This window comes from Oncorhynchus masou, chromosome 12 (genome assembly GCF_036934945.1).
Source record: "Oncorhynchus masou masou isolate Uvic2021 chromosome 12, UVic_Omas_1.1, whole genome shotgun sequence".
NCBI classification, from domain to species: domain Eukaryota; kingdom Metazoa; phylum Chordata; class Actinopteri; order Salmoniformes; family Salmonidae; genus Oncorhynchus; species Oncorhynchus masou.
Genome location: NC_088223.1, coordinates 78212506 through 78222570, shown reverse-complemented (window position 1 = coordinate 78222570; position 10065 = coordinate 78212506). Strand labels below are relative to the sequence as shown.

At 41.8% G+C, this 10065-nt stretch overlaps 1 pseudogene; it reads left to right on the top strand.

Annotated features, from left to right (window-relative positions):
* The first annotated feature begins 328 nt into the window (after positions 1 to 328).
* On the top strand, positions 329 to 9662 carry LOC135550868 (adapter molecule crk-like; annotated as a pseudogene).
* Positions 9663 to 10065: the final 403 nt, after the last annotated feature.

Genomic DNA, 10065 nt, shown 5'->3' with positions numbered 1-10065 from the left:
TGCAGAAAACAGAATGTTGTATTCTGGCCTGACCAATCATTTCAAAGAAAACACCATTTAATTATCTCTATTTGAGCAAAATAAGTAGTTTTGTTGTGATTACCTGGAAATCATGGATAAATTCAGATAAAGAGCGCCAGTCAGGCAGAAAAATCGGAATGTTAGAGAATGAGTACAATACGTTTCCCTGGCTGTTGTATGGCTGCTACTTAGAAATACTATAAAAGTACATTAATAGATTACATTCACTGCTAGAAACGTTCTTCCAATTTAATCGCATAGTTTACACCGACCCACCGCGGACCTTTAACAAATAAATATCGGTGTAAAAAAGGCGTCTCATGGTCTTTTGTCAACGAGCTCGTCATATTCCAAACACTGGCGGTAACCAGATTATCCCAATAATTTAAGTAGTAAACGATGCCCTTCTCTGTTATGTTCTACTGCGAACTGTCTGTGACTCGATCGTTGTTGTTTCCATGTTTTACTTACTACGTCAAAGACAAAATTAACTGGAAATATATCAGCATAACTTAGCTACACAGAACCATGACGGACCCACTGTAAAATGAGTCTTTTAATCGTATTAAAACGTGATCCAGTTCAACATGTCCAGCTCTACCCACTGGGGCGTGGCTTACGGAGCGCTCTTTGAAATAAGCGCTCGTGTCTTCGTATTCCACCGGAACGAGTTCTCACCACACCTACCTTGGCGTTCAGGAGTGACATTTGAATGACATCTAGTGTCAAATTGTTGAAACGGCATATTCGTCTTATTTTTTTTACTTATCAATAACAAAATATTTCGGTCCAGGCGAAATAACCTGGTATTGTAATATTTAACAAGCAGCCAGCTGAGTTTTGAAGTCAGAGCATGTGAACCTTTGACTGATCAACATTTCTCGACCTTCTCAAAATGGATGGATGTGATGCCCATCATGACATTCCATACCTCTTTGGCAGCCTCTAGCGGACATGCCCCATCGTGACTAACTACGCCCAGTTAAATCCAGGGGGATGAAGTCAACCTTTACCCCAAGATCCGCCATTTCAGCCCCTGAGTTTCACGTTGCAAATTACAGATTTAATTTAAAACGCATTGATAAATAAATTATATATAGTTCTGGTTGCAACAATTAATTTTTAAGGGGGGGACAGTATTGTTTTGTGGTAGTCGGTTACATTTATATACATCTAACGGTTTAAAGCGGTATCGATGCCGTGTCTTTTCCCGGAGCGTGTTCTTACAGTGAAACAAAGTTGTATGAGTTGAATCCTAGTTGTGGACAGGGAGAGGCTTCGGAGTGGATTTGCAGTAATGGCCGGGAATTTTGATGAGGAGGATCGTGCTAGCTGGTACTGGGGAAGGTTGAGCCGACAGGAGGCGGTTTTCCTCTTGCAGGGTCAGAGACATGGCGTGTTTCTCGTCAGGGACTCTATTACCAGTCCCGGGGACTACGTGCTATCCGTCTCAGAGAACTCAAAAGTATCACATTATATAATCAACAGCATCAGCAACAACCGGCAATCTGGATCAGGTAAGATTAGATAACTAGTTTACTGTCTCATACTAGCTCGCTAACGTGGGAAAACGCCACTGACCCAGTTCTAGCGGGCGCTAGCTAGCGGTACATAACTACGTCTACGTTTAAGATAATTTAGTTCGGCTGGCTACACCAGGCATAGCTAATGTTATTTTGCTAAACAAAATTGTGTATACGTTTGAAAACTGTATTACACTATGAACACTTAGTATCAGTAGCTAGCTATCATTCTTGTTACGGTCGGACTGAAGCTAGCTGTTGGAACGGAAGGCAAACTATGGCTATGCACAGAAACAAGTAACCCTCTAGTTATGTTAACTACTTGACAGTCATTATGTAGTTTGTGTCAATTAACTTATAGTCGTGGTCTGGGCTCGCTAATGAGCTCAAATTTGAACAGTCACCAAGATTTGGAAATACAGTATTTATTTAGGGATTTTGTAGTGTGTTTACCTTGCTACACATACCTGGCTGTGGTTTTTGTAACTGTAGTAATGGTGGGTTTTTAAAGGTCTTTGTTTAGTTTTGTCAGCTGCAGGCTTTCGGTACCTTGTATTTAGTAAGAGCCAGGTAGAAAGTGAGTGAGTGGTCGGATTGGGCTGATCCTATGAATGAATGGACATGCTGTCACAATTGGAGGATGACTGTTCTCGAATGTTGTGTGTGGAATGCATGTGGTCCTGCCCTGTTTTAATTACACACACACACACACACACACTCAGTACCTTTTTATTTGTTTAGGCTACTTCCTTTTGGAAATTTCACCTTACATGTCCTAACTTGCAGGCTTTGCGAGTGTGTGACCATTAGCAAAGCTGTCAAATTGAATTGAAAACTATTGAATGAGTAGGTCTATATCTTCTGGAACAGATTGTTTTTCTTAATGAACTTGCAAAAGTTGTGACAGGGAGTGTATACATGCTGTATGTGAAGCCGTAGGAGGCTTAAACAAACTATTTCAGCTAAGTCCTTGGCTTAAGCCTAATTGTTTTGTTAGGACTCGATTGTCAGAATAATGCTCAGCTGTGAGGCACTTTAAGTTTCGGTAGCCTCGGGGTTCCAAGAGAATTAAAAAAATAAAACTGTCATCCTCTCGCCATCCAGGTTTGGCCCCTCCGCGGTTCCTCATCGGTGACCAGGAGTTTGACGCCCTGCCCATCCTTCTGGAGTTCTACAAGATCCACTACCTGGACACCACCACGCTGATCGAGCAATCAGCAAGGCTAAGCACACTAGCTTTGTGAGCTGTGCTGCCACCGCCCCTCCCACTGCATCGGGCAGCGCCCCGCAGGAGGCAGAGTTTGTTCGCGCCCTCTTTGACTTCCCCGGCAACGATGAGGAGGACCTGCCCTTCCGCAAGAGTGACGTGCTGCGTGTGCTGGAGAGGCCTGAGGAGCAGTGGTGGAACGCGGCTAACCAGGAGTGCCGCGCCGGCATGATCCCCGTACCCTATGTGGAGAAGTACCGACCCGCCTCGCCCACCTCGGTGGCAGGAGGGCCGGCGGGTGTTGGGGGCAGCACTACAGATGGAGCAGCACCCCAGTTGCCCCCGCCTCTGGGAGAGCCAGGCCAGTATGCCCAGCCCATGGTCAACACTCCCCTGCCCAACTTGCAGAACGGGCCCGTCTATGCCCGCGCCATTCAGAAAAGGGTGCCCAACTCCTACGACAAGACGGCCCTCGCCTTGGAGGTATTGGTTCACCCCCTTCGCCTTCCTCTGTGCCCCATGGCACTCTCTCCCTCTTTTCTGTTTCATGTCCCCTATATGTTCTCTCTGCTCAGAGAGCCAGCTGTAATTGCTTACTCTTTCCTGTAAGTATACACAACCATCCATACACATGTGGGCAGGCACACTTGCATGCTTACACAGACACATACACAATGACATGTATAATGGGTTCATGCATATAGAGAAAAGCAGACCGAGAGGAGAGCTAGTACTGTCACATGCGCTAAATACAACGATGCAAAGTTTTAAAAATATATAAATTATAGTGGGGGCAGTACTATGGACGGAGCAGTGCCCCAGCTGCCCTACCTGCCTCTAGGGGAGTCGGGCCAGTATGCTCAGCCCTCAGCCCAACCTTCAGAACGGGCCATGAAATACTTGCTTACGAGCCCTTCCCAACAATGCAGTTAAAAAATAATAACACAATGAATAAATGAGGCTGGCTGGAGTCAGAGAGGTCACTGTCCTGGTTATCAAATACAGATTAGAGATGAAGTGCACCCTCTTTCTATTTCTCTCACCTTCATCCCTCTCTGTACCAGAGACTACACTTTTCGTGCTCTTCTACTCCCCTTGTATAATTAAGTAGAGAAACAAACGGCCAAAATGAGACAAACGCCTATTAAATACCTATTAAAGGTATAGTTCAGTTCCACATTAATATGTAGTTTTGTAGAACTATCCCTTTAAGATTAGAAGCTGTTTGAAGGTTGCGAGTCGTACAGTAGAAATGGCAATGCCTCACAGTTCATAGCTTGCAGTTTAAGAGTCCAATTTGTCAGTATTGATAATAGATATTGACCAATTATGATTCTTCAACTCTGATACCGATACCAATTATTGGAAGACCAAAAAAGCCGATCCCGATTAATCTGCCGATTTAAAAAAAAATACAAAAAAATAATAATAATAATAATATTTTGTTTTTACATTTTTTTATTTTTTTATAATATTTTTTTTTTTATATAATTTTTATATTTTTATTTATAATTTTTTTTATTTTTAAGAAGAAAATGTATTTGTAATAATTACAATTACACAATACTGAATGAACACTTATTTTAATATAATATAAAATCAATAAAAATCAATTTAGCCTCAAATAAATAATGAAACATGTTCAATTTGGTTTAAATAATGCAAAACAAAGTGTTGGAGAAGAAAGTAAAAGTGCAATATGTGCCATGAAAGAAAGCTAATGTTTAAGTTCCTTGCTCAGAACATGAGAACATATGAAAGCTGCTGGTTCCTTTTAACATGAGTCTTCAATATTCTCAGGTACAAAGTTTTGGTTTGTAGTAATTATAGGACTAATTCCCTCGATACCAATTGTATTTCATATACCGTTGACTATTGGATGTTCTTATAGGCACTTTAGTATTGCCAGTGTAACAGTATAGCTTCCGTCCCTCTCCTCGCCCCTACCTGGGCTCAAACCAGGAACACATCGACAACAGCCACCCTCGAAGCAACGTTACTCATCGCTCCACAAAATCCGCGGCCCTTGCAGAGCAAGGGGAACAACTACTCCAAGTCTCAGAGCGATTGATGTTTGAAATGCTATTAGCGTGCACCCCGCTAACTAGCTAGCCATTTCTCATCGGTTACACCAGCCTAATCTCGGGAGTTGATAGGCTTGAAGTGCTGTTTAAATGAATGCTTACGAGCCTGCTGCTACTTACCACCGCTCAATCAGACTGCTCTATCAAATATCAAATCATAGACTTAATTATAACATAACAACACACAGAAATACGAGACTTTGCTCATTAATATGGAAACTATCATTTCGAAAACAAAACGTTTATTCCTTTCAGTGAAATACGGAACTGTTCCGTATTTTATCTATCGGGTGGCATCCATAAGTCTAAATATTGCTGTTACATTGTACAACCTTCAATGTTATGTCATAATTACGTAAAATTCTGGCAAATTAGTTCTCCAAATTGTTGCATATACCCTGACTCTGCGTGAAATGAGCGCAAGAGAAGTGACACAATTTCACCTGGTTAATATTGCCTGCTAACCTGGATTTCTTTTAGCTAAATATGCAGGTTAAAAAATATATACTTCTGTGTATTGATTTTAAGAATGGCATTGGTGTTTATGGTTAGGTACAGTCATGCAACGATTGTGCTTTTTTTCGCAAATGCACTTTTGTTAAATCATCCCCCGTTTGGCGGTTGGCTGTCTTTGTTAGGAAGAAATAGTCTTCACACAGTTCGCAATGAGCCAGGCGGCCCAAACTGCTGCATATACCCCGACTGTTGCAAAAGAAGTGACACAATTGACCTAGTTAAAAGAAATTCATGTTAGCAGGCAATATTAACTAAATATGCAAGTTTAAAAATATATACTTGTGTATTGATTTTAAGGAAGGCATTGATGTTTATGGTTGGGCACACGTTGGAGCAACAACAGTCCTTTTTCGCAAATGCACACCACATCGATTATATGCAACGCGGGACATGCTAAATAAACTAGTAATATCATCAACCATGTGTAGTTATAACTAGTGATTATGATTGATTGTTTTTTATAATATAAGTTTAATGCTAGCTAGCAACTTACCTTGGCTTCTTACTGCATTCGTGTAACAGGCAGGCTCCTCGTGGAGTGCAATGAGAGGCAGGTGGTTAGAGCGTTGGACTAGTTAACTGTAAGGTTGCAAGATTAAATCCCCGAACTGTCAAGGTAAAAATCTGTCCTTTTGCCCCTGAACAAAGCAGTTAAACTCTTTGCGCACCGATCCCTGTAGCGGGATCATTTGCAACATCCGGTGAATTGCAGAGCGCCAGATTCAAATTAAATTCCTAAAAATATTAAATTGTCATGAAATCACAAGTGCAATACACCAAAACACAGCTTAACTTGTTGTAAGTCCACCGCCGTGTCAGATTTCAAAAAGGATTTACGGTGAAAGCAAACCATGCGATTATGTGAGGACAGCTCTCTCAGCAGACAAAACATTACAAACAGCTAGCAGCAAAGTAGATTGGTCACGAAAGTCAGAAAAGATTTCAAATGAATCCCTTACCTTTGATGATCTTCGTATGTTTGCACTCACGAGACTCCCAGTTACACAATAGATTTGTTCGTTTTGTTTGATACAGATTATTTTTATATCCAAAAACCTCTGTTTGGTTGGCGCGTTTTGTTTAGTAATCCACAGGCTCGTGCAGTTCAAGATGGACAGACGAAAATTCCAAATAGTATCCGTAAAGTTTGAAGGAACATGGCAAAGTTTTTTTATAATCAACCCTCAGGTTGTTTTTACAATAAATAATCGATAATATTTCAACTGGACGGTAGCCGTTTCAATAGGAGAGAGAGAGAAAAGGTCTTGCTTGCGCATGCACAAATCTGGGGACACCTAGCTATCCACTGACGCGATGTGATCATTCTCGCACATTTTTCAGAATAAAAGCCTGAAACTGTCTAAAGACTGTTCACGTCATGTGGAAGCCATAGGGAAAGGAATCTAGTTGATATCCCATTTATGGAGGATAGGCTTGCAATGGAAAAGAGAGATTTCAGAATAACAGCATTCCCTGGTTGGATTTTCCCTAGGTTTTCGCCTGCAATATCAGTTCTGTTATACTCACAGACAATATTATGACAGGTTTGGAAACTTTAGTGTTTTCTATCCTAATCTGCCAATTAAATGCATTTTCTAGCTTCTGGGCCTGAAAAATAGGCAGTTACTTTAGGAACGTTTTTATCCAAACATCAAAATACTGCCCCCTTGCTTCAAGAGGTTAACCCACTGTTCCTAGGTTGAAAGTAAGAATGTGTTCTTAACTGACTTGCCTAGTTAAAAAGATTTCCGATTGTTATGAAAACTTGAAATCGGCCCTAATTAATCGGTCGACCTCTAGTTGAAAGAGCGTTCCTGTGAAGTACCACACCTGCAGGTATAACTGTATGTCATGAGAGGAACATGGGATTTGTCCCAAATGGCAACCTATTCCCTATTTAGTGCACTGCTTTTGGTCAAAAGTTGTGCACCATCTAAGGAATAGGCCAGGGTGCAATTTTGGACCATTAAAAAAAAAAGTGAAGCAACTGAGATTATAATGAATGATGGGCGTGGAGTGTGTATCCCAAGGTAAAGGCTTAGTAGGACTGTGCTGCTGATCTACACAATCAGGGTTCGGGTAATTCCATACCAATATTGGTCAGTCAGTGGACATACCGGTAGTTCACATTGACTTCCAATTGCAACTGTTCATGAACTGAGTGTATTTGAAATGGAAGCAACCCCAACCCTAGCCTGGGTTAGCGAAACGAAATAAAGAGTTTGGCTACTGTGCTTGTCAGTAGGGATGGGCATGTTAGTATTAGAATACTTGTGAGAGTATTTATTTGAGGGGGGGGGGGGTCACAGGCCTACAATGAAAAGCTTGTCTCAATTAAATCAAATCATTTCTGACGTTGTTACACACATATGCCATTATATAATGAAATTCTTAACCTAATAAAACAATTTTTTTAATGGAATTATCACTTATAATAAAAATACTTTTTGCCTACACAGGTTTTGTTGTTGGCACTACAGTCGGAGGCTGTGAAGGGGGAGGTCTCAAATTAATGCAAAAAAAACAAAAACATTGAAGTTAGCTAAATGAGAAGTAGGTTACAACAAGCAACCAGAAGTTAGGCTGCTGTTTTTAATGAATGGAGTTGGTGTAGAGGACGAGGAGCGCAGCAAAATAGCCTCAACTGGCATAGCTAGCAAGCTGGCTAGCTAATATCAGGCAATCATAGCCAGCTTCTTTACCTCGATCTAATACAGTAAAGACAAGCCCTGCCAGATGGGATGATAGATAACCTATGGCATTTACAAGTTTGTCAACTAGCAGGAGTCAGTTGTTACTTTTTTTTTTCCTCTCTCCACCTCCCCCCCACCACCACCATTGGCACCTGCTGCAGTGTGCACTGTCTCTCCCGTGGTGCAGGCTGCGCAACAAAGTGTCCAAGTTTATCCCAAATGTTGTTTATTTGAATGTGAAATGATTTCAAATGCCCATCCCTACTTGTCAGGCTGGGGTCGGGAACTCAAACAAAACAAATTTAAAACGAACCACAAGACTTGGGTGGCAGGGTAGCCTTGGTTGCAAGTTCAAATCCCTGAGCTGTCAAGGTACAAATCTGTCGTTCTGCCCCTGAACAGGCAGTTAACCCACTGTTCCTAGGCCGTCATTGAAAATAAGAATTTGTTCTTAACTGACTTGCCTAGTTAAATAAAGGTTAAAGTGATTGCAGTAGCCGATCTAAAGTATGTAGTGAATGACAGAGCAGTGGAGGAATTTAATGTGAGTCGTCACGCTAAGGGCTGTAGCCAACTAATTAGGCTAAATCATTTTAAAGTGGTTCAAGTGTGAATAGAGTTGATTTGATGTATTAATTCTACTACTATTATAGTTGATTGATTAGGCTGCTTTAAATAACTATTGAACATCATTGAGCCACATAGGGGCTTTTTAAGAGCCTTGTGTGGCTCTGGAGCCACGTTGCAGACCCCTGAAGGTATTGCTTCTACCCAATTTGTCTCTATAGTCTAACCTGTGTGTGTTTTGTGCAGGTCGGAGACATGGTGAAAGTGACCAAGATCAACGTGAACGGCCAGTGGGAGGGCGAGTGCAAGGGCAAGTGCGGCCACTTTCCCTTTACGCATGTCTGGCTGCTGGACCACCAACACTCCGAGGACGTGAGCTGAGACACACACACACTTACACAGCCACACTCCTCACTTCACATAAGTCCAATCCATTCCTCCTCTGTGATTTTCATCTATGATCGAAAATAACACATGATATACGGACTGCAGTGGTCAGAAGTTGCAACTCATTCGCTGTTGTTGCTAATGTGTGTGAGAGAGAATTTATTTATATGAAGTTCTCACTCACACACACAGAGAATATAATTTACACTTCTACCCCTGTATTGAAGTCCTGATACACTACACACACACAGCAGAGTTTACGCCTCCTCTCCCATGTTTGGCATGAAATCGTCCTATACACACGTATTTGTCCGCACACACACACACATGCCCGCACACGGACTAGACGCTGGTGTATATGTGGTTTCTCTCACAGACTCATGGATCACCCTTTTGTAATACAGGACAGTGAATCTGGGACCTCGAAGAGAAGAGTGGCCATACTGACTCCTGATTGACTCCCTCTAGTGGAGAAAGACGCTCACTGCGACTGAAACCGACCATTGCTGCACTCCACAGATAGGACAAGTTACCACAGGACACCCACCAACGGTGCCTTAACCAAGCCCCTCTGCTACAAACCCCACACTACGAAGTCCTCTTTTTGTACGGAAATTAAATGGAAAATATTATGACATATGACACCATTACATACTAAATATTATGTTAAATGTTTTTTTGTGTGTTTCTTTTTACCCTGTGCATGATCAGACCCTCGCCGCCCTGTGTGATCACTGACTTTCTGAAATGCTATGATGACTGTGTCTTGTCTGTGTCTGGGGAGTAAGTGGAGACATTCCTTAGGACTGTAAAGTATGGGGCCTTTGTCCAGTCCACCTCATTGTTGTGAGAGATACAATGGCCAAACAACAGCTTTGTATATAAATATACCAAGCAGATATTTGAACACTCTCTACTCTAACTTTGGTCTGCCCTGGTCCCCTCCTTTCCCATCCTCTTGATCTCCTCCTGTCTCATTCATTTATATGATGGTCTGATCCATTTCCTCCCGGCCTCCCCCATGTCAAAGACACTAGATACACCTGCTGAGTATGTGTTATTGTATA